This window comes from Quercus suber, unplaced genomic scaffold (genome assembly GCF_002906115.3).
Source record: "Quercus suber isolate HL8 unplaced genomic scaffold, Cork oak 2.0 scaffold_481, whole genome shotgun sequence".
NCBI lineage: Eukaryota > Viridiplantae > Streptophyta > Magnoliopsida > Fagales > Fagaceae > Quercus > Quercus suber.
Window position 1 is genome coordinate 140,855 of NW_027069932.1, and position 17,466 is coordinate 158,320.

At 31.6% G+C, this 17,466-nt stretch overlaps 2 long non-coding RNA genes across 5 annotated transcripts; both read left to right on the forward strand.

Moving 5' to 3' along the window:
- Positions 1 to 2,926: 2,926 nt before the first annotated feature.
- Positions 2,927 to 6,351, forward strand: LOC136063054 (uncharacterized). 2 transcript variants are annotated; one of them, XR_010624752.1, is made up of 4 exons: positions 2,927 to 3,117; positions 4,764 to 4,893; positions 5,753 to 5,853; positions 5,951 to 6,349. It is a non-coding gene; the product is annotated as an uncharacterized LOC136063054 (long non-coding RNA). The 2 variants fall into 2 exon arrangements; XR_010624751.1 differs by lacking the exon at positions 2,927 to 3,117 and having other exon boundaries at positions 3,746 to 4,893; positions 5,951 to 6,351.
- Positions 6,352 to 12,950: 6,599 nt separating this feature from the next.
- LOC112039030 (uncharacterized) lies at positions 12,951 to 16,654 on the forward strand. 3 transcript variants are annotated; one of them, XR_010624756.1, is made up of 6 exons: positions 12,951 to 13,144; positions 13,263 to 13,375; positions 14,614 to 14,686; positions 15,853 to 16,052; positions 16,258 to 16,309; positions 16,443 to 16,654. It is a non-coding gene; the product is annotated as an uncharacterized LOC112039030 (long non-coding RNA). The 3 variants fall into 3 exon arrangements; XR_010624755.1 differs by having other exon boundaries at positions 12,953 to 13,144; positions 16,258 to 16,654; XR_010624757.1 differs by lacking the exon at positions 16,258 to 16,309 and having other exon boundaries at positions 12,953 to 13,144; positions 16,615 to 16,654.
- The last annotated feature ends 812 nt before the right edge of the window (positions 16,655 to 17,466 follow it).

Here is a 17,466-nt window from a genome sequence, read left to right on the forward strand (position 1 = left end):
TTTTCTAGCTTCTTACATTCAATTTGTACTGAACTAGCTTCTTCTTTTTGCTTTTCCACCACTTCTTTTGGACTATTATTATTAGTTTTCCAACCATTATTGACTTTTTCTATCTTATCCTTTATATCTAGTTTCCTATGTATAACTGTCATCTTTTCATTATTTTGTCTTTCAATTATTTCTATCATTTCTTTTACCATTCCTTTTTTAGACATTTCTTTATCTTCTTTACGTGTTGTTCTTTCCTGAACCAAGCCATCTTTCATGTTGTCAATCTTTTGTCTTTCATTTTCTTTATGCATGATTCCTTTAAGACTATTTCTTTCTTTAGTTCGTCCTTTTCTTTATCTTTATCTTTATATGTTATAGATATAGCTCTGTTAGTTGCTTTAGAATTGCCTATTAAACCATCTTTTCTACTATCTATCATAGTCATTGATATGTCATTACTTGTTGAATTATTCTTTTGCCTATTATCTGTCATGGTATTAGTTAAAAATGATCTATGATGGGGTTCAAATTCTTTTTCTTTTTCTAAAGGTGAATTTAAAGCTTTCATTCTTTCATAGAGGTCCAAAAAAACTATCATTTTTCCTTTCTACTTTAGATCTTTCATCATTTTCTAAAGATTCTAGTTTTTTGTTGATTATATCTAAGAAGTTCTTACTGTGTCTATTAGTCTGTCGGTTGATTTTATCTTCTGTTAGTATATTCCAATTATTTGTGTTATTATTATAATTATAATCATCCATATCACTGTCAGAATCAGAGTCTGTTTCATAATCCATATTACTGTTTGACCAATTATTGTCTATATCTCTCATGCTATATCCTTCATCATAATCTATATCATCATAGTCCATGTTTCAAATTATTATATTCCAATTATTTGTGTTATTATTATAATTATAATCATCCATATCACTGTCAGAATCAGAGTCTGTTTCATAATCCATATTACTGTTTGACCAATTATTGTCTATATCTCTCATGCTATATCCTTCATCATAATCTATATCATCATAGTCCATGTTTCAAATTAGTGTGTGCCTAGCCTAAGTGTGAACAAGCAAACAAATGATGAGCTGATAAATGTATTTGTTCTCTTTCTAAGCAATTAATAATTACTGGCAGAACTATTACTAACCACTGGTATCCTTGCTATCGGGACCACCTCCTCGGGAAACTCCATTGCGGGACCACCCAAACAATGCCTGTCCGTCGGCTAACAAAACGGGCTGACCAACGCGAAACTATGGTTTGCCAACAAGTGTGAGGCTGACCAACGCTATTAAGGAGCAAGTAGTGGCTTTGCAGTAATATAAGTTCCTAGTAACTTCTTAATTGAAAAGAAATAAAACTCATACATCTACCCATGGGAAGCAACTCTGAACTCTAGGAATTGTGTAAAGAGAAGTATGAAACACTATGGCTTAAAGGGGGAAACCACTATGATTTGGAGCTCAGATTGAGCACAAGATTCTTTCTTCAATATCTGTGCTTAATTTTGGTAGAATCTTACTTTAGCCACTTATAGTAAAGAATTAAGAAATCATTTTTGTAACTGAACATGCATTTGAATAGAAACTAAAAGTGTTCATATATAATTTCTCAACAAAATATCAAAATTAGCTTTTTCTTTGTCCATTAACATATAGCTTATAATTTGGTTTATAAACAATATGTTTTGTGTAGTTTTTTGGTTGGTATGTGTGTCATGTGTTAAAAAAATGCATATAGAGTTGTGAAATTGAATTAACCATCAATTTAATGGATGGTATGGGTGTCATGTTTTTTTTTTTTTTTTTTCTTTTTTAGTTAGTATGGTTTAGTAGGAGTTGTGAAATTGAATTAACCATCTATTGAATGAATAGAGTATAGAGAATATGTGTCTTAAATTAATGTGGCTGAGAAATTTGTGTCCTAAGGAAGCTTAAACAAAACATAGTTTCTTATCAAACTTTGTGGTCTATATGCATTTATGATTTTTTTTTTTTTTTTAAGTTTCTTATCAAGCTTCTAAGATACATTTAGTAGAGACACATTGGAATTCAGAAGAAAAAAAAAGTTAGCTGATGTTGAATCAGCATCTTCAAGTGCACTTGGTTGGATTGTTTTAGATTTAGATATTTGAGTTAGATTTGGTTTTTATTATGGTATTGGATTTAAAATAAATTTTGTATTGGGTATTTGTATTTGATTTGGTTTTGTTTTAAATAATTGGGTTAAATTAGTTTTTGGTATCTGCCTATGGTGTGTGTAATTAGATTTGTAAATGAAGATACGTATTGGGTGTTTAGTATGTGGTAAAAGTGTATTTAAATATTATTAAAAAAAATTTATTTCTAATAAATGTAAATAAAAAGGTTCCCGCATATAGTGCGGGTTAAAATAAATAGAGTGAGAAGTATGATGTGTTAAGATTTGAGTACAAAGTAGATTTACCTGCTAGGCTGACCATTATTTTAAGTTATGTGTGTTCGGCTATCTACATAAGCTCATTAGATTATTGTATATGTAAAAAATGCTCTATAGAGTCATTTTGGTGAGTAGGCACAGTTTTGCTGCTAGCAAAATTGAAATTGAATGTTACAATTTTTAATTTTTAATTTTTTTTCCCTAGGTTGTGATGACTGAGAGTATTTAGAATGTATAGTAATAATAATTTCTCTTCTACTTATGAGATTTCAAATGATCTCGCGCATTGCGCAGGTTAAACACTAGTCTATATCTATATATATATATATATATATAAAACCGAAACTTTTGAAGCCTCCACAATTTTCCTTGTCACTATTTTGATTTCTTTTTATTTTAAATTCTTTTCTTTTTATTTTAGATTCTTTTTATTTTAGGTTATATTTTAAACTATAAAATTGGGTCTTTCTTACTTTGCATTTGCGTAGACCAACACAATCCCAAAGCAAAAGCAAAGACACAGAGACACAGTGAGAGAGAGAATCCGAAGCACTGAAAATAACCTAAAAATCATCAATCAGCAAAAAATGCCAGATGATGCGGCGGTGGAGGTCTCCGTACCAGAACGCACCACAATTCCCTCCGGCGACGACTCGGTCTGGGTTGATGTATCGCCTCTTCTTGAATCCGCATGCAAAGGTTCTTTCCTTCTTGCCCTAACTCACTTTCTCTCTCTCGCTTTCCATCTCTGTTTGTTTCCGGAGAAATTATATTTTTTTCCATCCCCTAAACCTAAAACTCACCCTTTCCTTCCCCCAAAATCAAAACCCAAAGCCTAGTTATGCTTGCTTTCCTCTTTCTCTTTTCTCCGAATTTAAGTTTTTCAATTGAAACCAAACAGAGGAAAGGCAGCCTAATGAATGATGCAAACTGAGGATTTTTTTTTTTTTTTTTTTTAAATTTGGAAATATGATTTAGGTTTTGGTATTGTGGTCTGATTGGTTTTGATTTAGGAAGAACAGATGCTTAACATTGATTTGTAAAGCCTTTGCTTTTTTTAATTAGGCTTATTTTAGGCAGGGTACCAATGGTCGTTTTTCTTTGATTATATAGGAAAGTGATTTAAGTTTTGGTATTGTGGTCTGATTGGTTTTGATTTAGGAAGATGCTTAACATTGATTTGTAAAGCCTTTGCTTTTTATAATTAGGCTTATTTTAGGCAGGGTACCAATGGTCGTTTTTCTTTGATTATATAGGAAATTAGCATGCTGTTGTGACTAATGGCTATTAGGAATTTTTTATAAAATCACGTTTCTATGCACTGATTCTTTTGGCTTTTCTTCATTGATAAAGTGGGCTACATCTTCCATTACATCTGCGTCTTGCTATTTTCCCAGGAACATATATTTGCTAAATGAGCTTCTATTTGTTTCAAAGGAAAATTATTTATTTTCAACAAAAACAATTGTTTAACAACTTGCTCTGTTGGGTTAAATTGTTGTAATTGGCTGCATATACTTTCATTTATAAGAGATGCTTAATTCAAGGGCTTTTCACCCTTGAGGGGCTAAGCAGTTTACTTAGCACCCTGTTACTATGATTGACAAAAGAACCATAGTGACTAACCATCTTTACATATACATATAATAAATGCAAAAAAAGCTGCATTTGTTGGGTTTTCTTTGGTTTTCAATCCAACTGAGCAATTGTAGAGGTAGTTATGGATAAAGAGGTTGAACATGACCTAGGTGCTCTAGGAGGGTGCCTATTTTTTTCTTTCTATATTCCTAAAAGGATTTAAATTTACCATCTTCGGCTTCATGTTGACCTTTAGTTCTTTGCAATTCAATTATCTACAGGTCCACCAAGTTTCTTTCTTTTTTCTTATCTTGTGCTTCTTAATGAAGTTTAGGTGAATACCAGTTGCTTATTTTGGATTCTCAATTGTTATTCAGGTTCTTTGCATTAGAATCAGTAAGTAGAGGTATTTCTTTGGTGTGTTTGTAAACTTATAATGTAAGCCTACTGTGGGAATTTGATTGGGCTTCTGATTTTGTTGGTTTAGTTGATTCATAATATTGGTGGATATATGCCAATATTGACAGTGGTAGATTATGTTGGTATGATTTTGATAATAAACCATATTGACAGTGGTAGTTACACGTGTTTTATGCAGTTTAGCTTCTTGAAAGCAAGTTTTTGGAGTTGCAATTTCAACGGAATTATTACTTTTCTATTCCAATTTTGTTTCAGGCCTTTTGTTCTGTTATAGTTTTCAGCGATTTAATTTTGATTTCCTTTTTTTTTTTTTTTTTTTTTTTTTGTAATGAATATGTGTTGTGCAGAGAGAGTTGGAGAGAGAGATCTACGGAGCCCTTCACTACTGTCAGACCAGTGCCTCTAATACTGATGAAGAGATTGTTGTATTAATTGCTGATCTGACACAACCAGATGAAGCATGGAGTTGAATATTAGGTATATGAGATTGTTCTGGTATTGGAAAGATTCTTTTTCTTCTCTTTAGTTTTATACTCTTGCACAATTGTTTGTTCTTCTCTTTTCCATTATTATTATTATTATTTTTTATCTGAATGCAACAAATGACCAATCTTTGGAACTCTGGCATATTTTTTATATATGTTTTTTTTAATTATTAGGTGTCTATGTGTTAGGAGGAACTGGAGCATGACTATAAGAAGAAGAATGAAAAGCCACTTCAATCTGCATATTTTATAATTTTAATGAGAACCAAAATAGTCACAATGAATCTAAGAGGAGATATGAAAAACTTGAAATCTTTGACTTCAATTCTTTTATTCGTTTGTATATTATATGACTAAACATGTACCAACATTGACTTTGTTATCATGCGATTGTTCATAATTGTTGGCTCATTCTAAGAAATCACAATGTGCATCACTATTGAACTCTTTTCTCTGTAAAAAAAAAGGGGGTATTTGGTATCGGATGTTGACTGAACTCTTTTCTCTGTAGAAAAAAAAGTGGGTATTTGGTATTAGATACTGACTGGTAAAAATAAGCTGAGTGGATGTGTTTTGTTTGATTAAATGATGGAGATTACTAACAAATTGTTTCTTATGATTTAGTATTTATTTGTCTTACACATTACAATTAGGTGTTGGATTTTGAAAATTTTCTTGGTTTTAATAGTTGAAGGATGGGAGATAGGAAGGTGCTCAACATATACTACTCACCTGTCTTCAACCCAGAGGCTTTTGAGGGGTCAAGCACATATGATACTCCCCATAAGTAGATGTTATTGGTGACAATTATTTAGGTATTTGAAGGTTCTAATTCTACTTCAAATGTACAGATGTTTTGCTGAGCTTACCATCAAGACTGACCCACAAAATTTCAACTATATTATTGGGTTTGGTGGTACCAAAAATTTTGAACCTGTGTGAAGAGGATGAGGTAAAAATAAAATAAATGAAAATAAAAGTCTTGCAATCTTTTGTACATATAACATGGTTTTTGACTAAATATTTTGATTATTCTTTTAATTCATTAGGTAGCAGAGACAATAACCATAAAAGAGAAGTTGGAGAGATGGAAGATGCAATGAAATCTTTAGAGAACAAAAACCTTGGATTTGAAAAGAAAAATGGACATCATTACTACACTGGATGGGATGAAATCTATGAAGGTTTTATTTGCTTTACCAATTCTATTTTTATTTATTAGGGTAGGCTATCATCTCATAGTGCCACAAATGGAATCTTTAAGTCTCAAATAGCCTCTGTAAATTTTAAGATTAAATGATGATAGATCAAAGTAGAAGGCCATGAAGGTTGTCTTTGGCCTTTCAGGTATAGGTTTTTATTTTTTGGGATGCTCTTCAAAGCATATACTTGGTTATGTGATGGCAATGTTTCTTTTAAATTTTCCTTCAAATTCACTTCCTTTCTTAAAGTAATTTTTATTTTCTTTAGTTTATAATATCTGGGTCTTTATTTTTCGTTCAACTTTTATGGGTTCAGTTCTTTTTCTTTTATTTCATGGACTTAATCAGCAACAAGGTACCCCCACATGGTACTGCTCTTTCTTATCAATTTTCAGCTTCAATCTTCTTGGGTTTAATCCTTATTCAAACATGTTAAAACTTTTAAGGTTTTTGTTTTAATTGGTGATAGTTGAGACTTGATTGGGGATCTTGCAAAATATGCAAAAGCGTAGTAGTAGGGGCTGATGGATTAGGCTGTGAGCTACTAGAAGACTAGGCTCAGTCAGGTTTTCAAACTCTCGAGGTTATAAACATAGATAGGATTGAGGTAATCAATCTCAGGAAAAAAAAATATCAAGTTCATTTTTTTTTTTTTAAATAATCATCACACCCATGTCATAGGTAATTTAGATGTTACCTTATAATAATAATAGAAAATTAATACAAAAAAAAAAAAAGGTTATTTGGAAGATGTTGAAGCACTTGGGCAAAGTAGGTAAATGAGATCTATCAAGTATTTATCTTCCTATTTAATGATTAATTGTAAGCATATAAAATAGGCAGTCATGAAGGTTTCAGTTGCAATAGTGAATCTTGGGATAATATTTAACATTTTATGGCTTTTACAGAAATTATGAACTTGAAGCAAAGGAATGAATTTTGTTGCCAAGTTGTGATGGGTGTGAACCCTCATCCCTCAATTTTTAGCAAAGACAACATTCCTGGTGGCTATGATGTCAAAGTTTACTTCATGCTTTTTCATTTCATTTTTTACAATTTTGTGGAAAGAGTGATGGAATTGAAGTTGAATAAGATGAAAGAGAATCTTTTTTATGGTATGACAATGGTATCTTTTGCATCATCACAATTTGGCATTCCTACTTCTATGATTGGTGAGAGCATGTATCGGGAACCGTTTCTTCACTATGTTGGCGTGCTTGACATAGCGATACGTGATGGAAATCTATGATGTTGAGGACATAGATATAGTTATTTCTTCAAGTAATTTCTATTTGAAACCGAGGTAAACTACAAGTTTCGATAATGTTTTATAGAAAGAGAATGATTGAAACTTTAATTTTAGTTTTAATATAAAGCTATATTCCATTTGCAATGAGATGTTGACTCCAATTCCATTGATGATTTACGAAAGTCCCCTCTCTATATACCTATTCTTAATAAGTTATTTAAGAAATGTTTTCCACATTGTCATTTGACCCTCTGACAATAGATTAATAGTTTTGTACATGAGCTATGATGCCACTTAGATTGATTACTTGATGAAAAAATTAGTCTCTTATTGGTTTTTTAATTTTTTAATTTTTTAATTTTTTACCATGTGGTTGATTAATTATCTTTTTATTTAACTAGCCCGTGTATCGCACGGGTTAGCGACTAGTAATAACTAATAGCCGAAACGTTTGACTTTTTGTTAACTACTTCTCTTTACGCCACATGACTTGATAATTTAATGACACGATTCTATTAGATTGACTGATTCAATAGACCATTTCAGCGAAATTTAAAAAAACATTTGTGTTCAATTTGCCTATATAAATTAGAGACACACTATTTTGCCTTGAGAAGGCACTCAGCAAGTCGGCAGTTACAAAAGATTAGAAAAACCTTTCTCAGTCACTTTTCAAGTCTGTACTCTTCTCTCTCTCTCTCTGAACATTATTTCTCATCAACAACTCCGAAACAATTTCTACAAGCGTCTTCCTTGCCTTTTACCACACAAAAAACGCTTCTTTTCTAGCTCTATTTTGTTACTCTTTATCCAAACCCTAACGCAGCCACTTCTATCCCACTTCACTTCCATCTTAGATGATGAAATTTCTGAATCCCCAAGCCCCGTCAACCAGCTTATTGCCACCGCCAACCAGTGAAACGGCTACAGGTAAAACTGACTTCTTTTGTTTTCCCCTTCCAGTTGTAGTGCTTGGGATTCTCTTTTTTAATCTTCTTTTTCTGCATGGTTTTGGTGGCTAAATTTCCTTTTTCCTCCCTTTACTGCTGTTGTGTTACATTGTTAAAAAAAAAAAAAAAAAAAAAAAACAATATTGCAACTTCTGTCATGTTTTTATTATGTTGTTTTACCATTGCATGTTTTAATTTAGACAATTTCCAAATTACACCATGCTTGTAGCAGTGACTTGAACGGTGCCTGCTACAAGTCTATGCTTATGGCTCCTTAGTACCACCGAAACCTTTTTTTTTTTTTTAATTAATTAATTTATTTTTTATAAATAAAAAAAAAAAAAAAAAACTATCTTTATCAACTTTTGATTTCATGAAAGTATCTGTGTGTAAGCAATTAGCATTGTGGCTTTAAAGATTTTGTCTTGGTTCATTGTTATTGACATCTTTGTGTTTGTCCTCTATGTGTTTGTTTAAATTCCCCAGTGGATAATTTGATTTAGATTAACTTTTTTCTCTTCTCTCTAAATCTTGGGTATTCCTTTTTAAGATTTAGGACTCAATTTCTGAATAAAATTTTGTTATTGAAATTTAATCTTCTCTACTTATGCAACATAGTAAATTCTCTCTAACCTCCACTACCAATTGAGTTTGGTCTTGTGCTATATTATTGCGTTGGTTTATGTTTTCATTGCTGCATTTGAATTTGGAACATGATATAATCAAGGAGAATAAAGTTGTAATGGGGTTGAAATAAGTTGTATATATTTTTAATCTGTACATGCATGGTATTTGGGGGTTGAGTTGCATTGCCTTATTGTCTGTTTGCTCTTCTTGCATATATGGCAGTTGGGAAAGAACATTTTCTTTTGAGAAGTTGCGAAAGAACTTGGTTCAAACAAAACATTTTTCATATTCTAAAAGTGACAAACTTCTGTTTTCATGGATTTTTAAAAGATAAAATTTAGTTATATTTGCATTTATGGTACAGAGTGACATAAAAAATAAAAAAAATAAAAAATTTTTTTGCAGGTCCTACTCTATTTTCTGGATAAAAAGCTGCATGCTTAACTGCATCAAATCCAGGTTTGTTAACAATTTCTGTAATTTTTTTAAAAACAATTTACTGCTGCATTTGTTTTCTACCTATTAGGAATAATTCTTTCTATTAAATAAAAAGAGAAATGTTCTTTCCCAACTTTTGCTTATACTGTTGTTGGTTATTGTTAGTGCTACTTTTGTTAGGTTTTTGCTAATACTATTGTTGGGTATTGTTAATGCTACTTTTGTTAGTTTTTTGGATTTAATTTTGTGAATTATTATTTGGGTTCATGTGGCTACCACTAAGAAACTTGATTTTAGGGTATAGTTTCTCTTCTAGATATAAATTCGAAATTCATAAGGAATTTTAAATTCTAATTTGAACCAAGATGGAACCACAATAGACTTTGAGATTGTATATTTAAACTTTTAGGTGCAACTGAACTTTGGGTTTGAATTTTTTTATGATTCATTTTGTGGTGTGTTTGTGCATTGAGATTAGAGTTTGGTATTGGTTTCTTTTGAATAGTGGATTTGGGTTTGATTTAGAGGTGGATATGTGAATATGAAGTCATATGTTAGATATTTTTACTGATTTAGTAGACTATTGGTGGTGGGATTGGTATTGAACTTGGACTTGGTCTTAACGTTTTGGTATTTAACTTTTGAAGACAATTTCAGGTTTTGCAAATGGGATATGTTTATATAGTAGAAAGGAGATGAATTGAATCACAATGTTCTTTGAGATTATGTATTTGGGAAGAAGGTTTGATTTTTTTAAGAATTTATTTCATGGTGGGTTTGTGCATTGAGATTAGAGTTTGGGAAATTCTTTGCAAATTTGAAATTTATCATTGAGAATGAATTGTGGGTTCAGTGAATTTGGGTCTAATTTAAAAGTGGTCTTGGTCTTAGGTTTTGTCCAAAAAGAAAAGATTTATACTATACAACAGCAGTGGCTACCACCACTGTTGCATAAGATTGGTTTACGAAACTGAGGGGGCTTTGGAAGTTGTCACGGTTTTTAGTGCTGAAGCTAGCTGATTTTTAATGTACTCGATGTTTTGTTGTACATTCATATTGCTAAACTCCTCCGAATAGAGATTGTAGTAATGCATGTCAATGACTACATGATTGAAGTTTCCAGCAAATGAGAGTTGCTCCTTTGGATCAGCATTTCCCAACTGGTTTGAGAGGATCAATAAGCACTTGGTTTGTGCTTTCTCACTGCATCATATCCGGATTTATAATAGCTTTTAAGGTTGTCTAGAGTGACTCCTGGTGCATGATGTTTGTTCATTAACTCAGTTGCTGCAAGACTTGGAATGTTGGCATACCTGCACAAAAACAATGTCTAATTTAGGATTTAGGGAACATTCAAAATTCATCAATTGCTCTTATTGAAGTGGACTATATTGCACTTGTGATTTGTCACTCTTAAAGAGCATTCTCAAACCATTTTATCAAAAAACTACATCAACAAGTTGCTCTGTTGGGTTAAATTGTTGTAATTGGCTGCATATACTTTTATTCATAAGAGATGCTTAATTCAAGGGCTTTTCACCCCTGAAGGGCTAAGCAGTTTACTTAGCACCCTGTTACTATGATTGACAAAAGAACCATAGTGACTAACCATCTGTTTGTAGCATCACAAATTCACAATGTTAATATTTCATGAAGGTCATTAAAATGGATATTAGCTGGTGTCATCTCATCATATACATATAATAAATGCAAAAAAGCTGCATTTGTTGGGTTTTCTTAGGTTTTCAATGCAACTGAGAAATTGTAGCAGGTAGTTATGGATAAAGAGGTTAAACATGACTTGGGTGCTCTAGGAGGGTGCCTATTTTTTTTCTTTCTGTATTCCTAAAAGGATTTAAATTCTAGACATCTAAAGTTTTTGATGGCATGATTTGTTTCCAATCTAAATTCCAGACCAAAAGGATTCTAATTTTGTTGGCAAAGTTCTACCTCCTTTGCCTTCCTTTTTGCAAAATAATTTTGTTGAGAACAATATACTCCTAGGAAGCTGAAGCTCCAGTTGTTTCCAATTGATGATGGTACTTAACATGGTGAGAGATTAAAAAAAAAAAACTTCTACTTTTTGATAAGTGAGATTTAAAGAGTAGCATAATCCTCGCATGAGGCTCTTTTTCTGTGTATATTGTTACTTTTTAATTGATTTGGTAGTTTGTAGTTCTTTTGGGCACTTTCATATATATATATATATATATATATATTATTGCGAATGATGCTTTGATGAACATTTTCTTTCATTCTTTTAATTTCCTTTAGGTTTAGGAAGTGTTGTAGACTTTGCATTTTCTTTTTCTTTTCTTTTTGGCTAAATTGAAGTAATTGCCTATTTGTAGTAAAAAATTTTATACTGAGGTGTTGGTCTTTCTTTCCTCAAGCAAATGAGTTAGGCTACTTATATTTTGTACAAATGTAACTTTTGCTTGAAACCACCAATTGACAATTTTCATTCTTAAAAATTTTAACATGCAGGGGATGGGATATAGAAGGAGGATGCTTGGGTCAAGAACATCAGGTGGAATACTCTCATGGAATTGAGCAATCATGATAACTCTTGCAGCTACTATTGGCTTGCAAGAAGGAATGGGAGGACCTGCATTTTTTTTTTTTTTTTATAGCAGTGGTTTATCCTAATAGTTTAGTATGATTTGCATTTTGCTTGCACCCCATTAAGTTGAAATGTTCCCTCAAACATCACTATCTTAACTTTAAGATAAAGATAGACCTAGCATTATTAGTTACTATTACTATTTTTTTTGTTCGATGGCCTATTGTAGTAATTATGGAAATTGTTAACTGATGAATAAAAGCATTTAGAGTGTGCAACAATTTAATATACAAAATCTGATGTTTAGTAAGGATTTGGTTCCAAGAACACTAAAGCCAAGAGTCAAGAGTGTGAAGTAGTTGAATGTTTTTTGGGGCTGTTTGCTTTTCTAGCTTAATGTCAATAGGGCAAGAGGTTTTTATAGGATGCTATGCTTCTAAGTACGCATCTAAACAGGTGTTTGGTATAGTAGCAATATGAAGTTGAGACAACTAATAATGAAATTGAAAATTGGGAAATGGTTTGTTGCACGCTTTAGGTGGAAGTTGAAACTAAATTGGTTCTTCAATGAAAAGTTCATGTAGAATGATTGTTTAAATTATTCTTTATTTTATTAATATTATTATTATTTTTTGTTGAAAAATTTGATGCAAACTTTGACCGGTGTAAAATGTCATTTTGGTCAATTTTGTAAAAAGTTAATTGGCCATTGAAACAAAAGTGTGTAAATATTAACTGTAAAAGCTTCCAATTAAGAAAAACTCCAATAATTTTCTCGTGCATCGCACGAGTTAGCGACTAGTATATATAATAGCAAAAGTTGAGAGAAAGTAGATTCCTACAATTATGGAGGTGCTGGCAAATAGGATAACTGCCTACTTAAAATTCAGACACGTTTCACTTAAAAAAGCGATATATTACGTTGTTTGGTAATGCTACAACACTGTTTAAAAGCGACAAGTTATAATTTTTCACTATGTTAAAACACTATTTGGGAGCCTGGTATAAAAGGAAACTAACCGCTTAAATAAAAGAAAAGAAAAGAAAAGAAAGAAAGAAAGATTGCTACACGGAGATAGAAATAGAGAGGCGATGAGATCTGGAGAAAGAAATAGAGAAAAAGGCAGAGTTAGAGACATCTCAGGCCAGTACCACCGTCAGACTTTGACCACCAAAATTATTGCTTCCCTCAACCGGCAATGCACTGTTACAGAGTGAGTTTTCTTTTTCTGCTTTCTTTGTTTTTTGATTTTTTATAAATTTTTATAAGTAAAAACCTAAATCTTGCGATAACTATGATTTATGTTTACTGCAATTTGGGTCGCTCGCTAGACTTAAACCGCCGGAACTGCAAGCACACAGAAAGAAACCGTTAGGCCATACATCTGCCGCCCAGATTGTCGAAACCGGCTCTGGAATTTTTTCTTTCCATTTTTTAGATTTGGGTATGAAATGTTACTTTATTTATTTTTTTATTTTTTTATTTTTTTATTGTTGAATGAGTTTAGATTTGATTCATTTTTTGTTTTGGGTTTTCTATCAAAATGTTTGTTTCCTCAATTTTCGATATTTGCTTTTGTTTTGTTTTTTGTTTTTTGTTTTTTGTTTCATTGAGATTATTGAAACTCTTCCCCTGTTCGTTCTCTGTCCGTTTCATTTCTGTAACTCCATACACATAAGGTCAGTATAGCTTTGTTTAATTTTACTGTTTCAGATACCAAATTTGGCCCACTTTCGTTCCATTTGTGTTTTCCGTTTCAAAACAACAGACATAGGGAACAGAAAATCAAAAATCGCAAACCAATTTTGCCTATTCAAAAATTGAAAAGAACCCTTTTCTATTATCAAGAAACAATAGCATCTCTTACAATCTGACCCATTTTGCAACTGTCAAATTCTCCCATTCGATCCGACACACATGGATAAACCCTTTCCTTCATCAAATTCCTTACACATATTTATTCCTTATTAATTGTTGTTGCTCTCCATCAATTGGTAAGCCCTATATCTTCTCTAAATTTCATTGACTTCTTATGCATTTCATGCATCAAAGTAAGGTATTTCCATGCTCATGCATAATGATTAATTTAGCATTAGTCGAAAACTTGGGTTAGCAGATTTTCATATGAATGTTAGGATTGTGAAAGGGAAGTTAGTCCTACCCATTGCATTTGGGTGTAAAAATTTGACAGAATCAAAGTATGCTGTTGTTTTTGACAGTAGCAGGTTTAATTATGCACTTGAAGTGTTCATTAAAATGCCTAGAAGATGCAAGGTTGGTTTTTATTGGGATGCTTTGGTCTCAAATTAACATCTCTACTTTTTCGTTTTGAGAATTTTTCCAAAGTGAAATTTTGAGTAGAAACAAACAAATAAATAGCAAATAGTTTGTTAAAAAAATGTGTTACTGCATATGAAGGGATTATTTACTTAATATGGTTGTGTGATTATTTACTTATTGATAGTTTGTTTGGCATGTGTCTATCTTTCATCTTTCTCTTCTGTTATTTTAAAAAACCTTCTTACCCTTTCATTTTTTGTTGAAATTCAGATTCGCTAAGTTTTTCCTGTCAAGTACTAATAATTCATTAATATGCCAAATTTTCGAGGACCTCATTTACATTGTCGCTTATTAGTAATTTTGTATATTCAATGACATGTTTTTCCTCACGTGCAAATGTAGATCTATCATCTCTGCTCTGGCTTATAAGACAGTTGGTAGCTATTCAAGAAGAGCAACTTGATTAAATAGAAAGGTCAGGCCAGCCCAATTTTCCTTTGTTGCTTTTATTTAAATTTGTATCTTTTTATCATTTGTTAATATTTGATTAAAAAAAACTTTAAACAAAAGCAGTTTAAAAAAAGATGGGTTGAGTATTTTTCTCCGAATTCTTTGGTCTCAAAATATCATCATTACTTTTTCTTTTTTTTAATAGCATTGGGAGTATCGCCCTATTGAAAATAGATGTGTTTAGGAAAGGCCTAGGAGAAGATAGAACTATGAGAAGTTTAGAAAATACAGCTACTGATTGGATAATCAAGTTTCAAGAAAGAATAATATCATCAAAAAAAAATTAGTGTAAGTGTGTGCTCAATACTTGATATATTCTTTTTCTTAACATTTAGTGTTATGTTTGGGTGTGCTTTTGTTTTAAATGTTTAGCAGAGATTGATGGGGTAGATGGCAATGGCAAGGCCAACATTAGTTTTTGAATCGTTTTGACTTTTATTCAGTTTTAAAGTCGATTTGGCTTCTACAGTAAATTTGTAAAGTCAATATATTTCGCTTTTAGGTTGAGTATTATTGGTTTCTAAAGTCAATTTGTATTTTAAGTGTGAGATATGCACCCAAGAATTTGTAAATTTGATTGCTTATGTTTGTCAATATAATTCATAGTCGATAAAACACGTCCTCCCTACTCTTTCTTTTCTCTAATTTAGATTTCTGTCTCTACACTGCTAAAACAATTCTTATGGTCCCTAAAAATCAAAATTTTGGGTATTGGATTTGGGTTGTGAGTTTTGTATCGTAGTAGTTTTTATAGGTTGGTTGAATTGTGGGTTACTTTGCAAAGCCATCCATTTCAAAGTGAACAATTTGCATTCCTAAGGGCTATTCTGGCATTTTGCAGAACAGGGGGTGTAGAAATAGGTATGTAAGATGTAGTTTCCTTTATCTAATTCTTTATTGTTAGCTCACCAAAAACGTAAATATACTTTCAAACCATTAATATTGAACCGTCTCATGCTTTTACTTTGTTGTTTTGTTGAGAAACTTTAATAGACAGAACAGTCATAATTATACTTCAAGTTAAACATTTATATGTCTACAAATCACATTTACAAATACACAAAGAGAGCAGTGTGTGTGGCTGTGTGCAACTAAACTATCTATCTTAATTAATTCTCTTACTCCCTGCAGAAATATCTTCTACGAGTGGGCCACAACTTTACTTGCAATGTTAAGGCTGATTAGTGTCTGAGTGTCTTAGCTATGTCCGAGTTGATTGAGACGACTCTGTTAGAATCATACACTGGCATAAGTGGTTTACAAGAGATTTAAGAGGCAGTTGAACTCTCTGCAATTAACTATATGAAAACATTGACATCAAGCCTCCTAAGGTGTTTCTTTCCTTCCTTTATCTCTAATTTACAATATAAAGGCATTTTTGTATAAATTTATGTCACGTCCTTCCTCATTCGGTACATATTCAAACTCCTCTGAGTAAATATTTAACGTTGAATTGATTATAATTAGTTTTTTTTTTCATATAAATTTTGTAGATTTATTTTTAGTTTCAACTAAATTAATGACTTTTCTATGTAGATTTGCAATCTTTCTATCTCCTCTCACATTGTTTTGCCAATAGCAATCCACTGTTAGTTTTTTTGCTCTCTTTGATTTTATTTATTTTTATTATTTCCAATAAATTTGTAATTATTTTTGGCTAATCCAAAGTCTGTTTGGATGTGCATTTGATCTGAGCTTGATGTGGTTTTTCATGTGGTTAGGTTTCAATCAAATGAGAAACCAGTTAGTAAGATGTAATGACTTAACTATTTGCACATTCAATAAGTAGCACTGATCAATTTGTTTGTGGATTAGTGAACTCAAGAGAAACCAATTAGTGAGATGTAATGAATTGTCTAACCATGCAAAGTCTCTTCTAACAACTTGGTGTAGGGTTGCATCTAAAGGAAAAATCGAAAATGGTTGCTCTTGATGTGGTTGCTTTGTTATCATCTTACGACATGCCAACTTTACCTTAATGAATGTTCCTGTTAATGAATATTCTTTGTGAAAATTCATAGCTGCAAATATTAGAATAATAAATGTTATTAGCTTTCATAGTTTACTTAAAAAAAAAAAGCTTCATAGTTAGATGATGGAGTTTAGTAGGCTCAATTGATACTTTAGTAGAATATATTTTGTTCTGCCACAAACAACCATTTTTTTTATCCTTTATTTTGTGTGGAATTACAGTCAATTGGAAGAAATTAGATCTTTCATGTTTAATTCAAGCAATGTCATATGAATACTTTGATTTGCCTAGAATCAAGAAGCATGAAATGGATGGAATTCAAAGAAATTTTCATTACTTTATCTTATTTGATTGGTGCTAAATTAGAATTTGCTTCATGTTGGAAATCTAATCCCTAAAGAATTTGCTTAGTTGTTTGTTTAAATGTTGGCACATCAGTTTGTAAGGACTATATAATATATAAAATTTCAAATAGTTGTAAGATCACTCTAAGGGATACATTATTAGTGGGTAGCAGGAATGAACCCACATTCATTAGTTCAAATCTTCCCTTCACCCTCCGCTTGGTGCCAAACATATCAAAAAATATATATTTCTAATCCAATATTAATAGCTTTTTTATCTGTAAAATCTTCTAAGGTTAATAAGCCATGGCCTTTCTTCTCTTAGGGCATTTCATTTATTAGTAAGCATTTATAATCACAAGTAGATTGTTTGCTTCCCACCAAGGGAGTTTTCTGAAATAAATGAAAATGCTACCACATGAAGCTTTT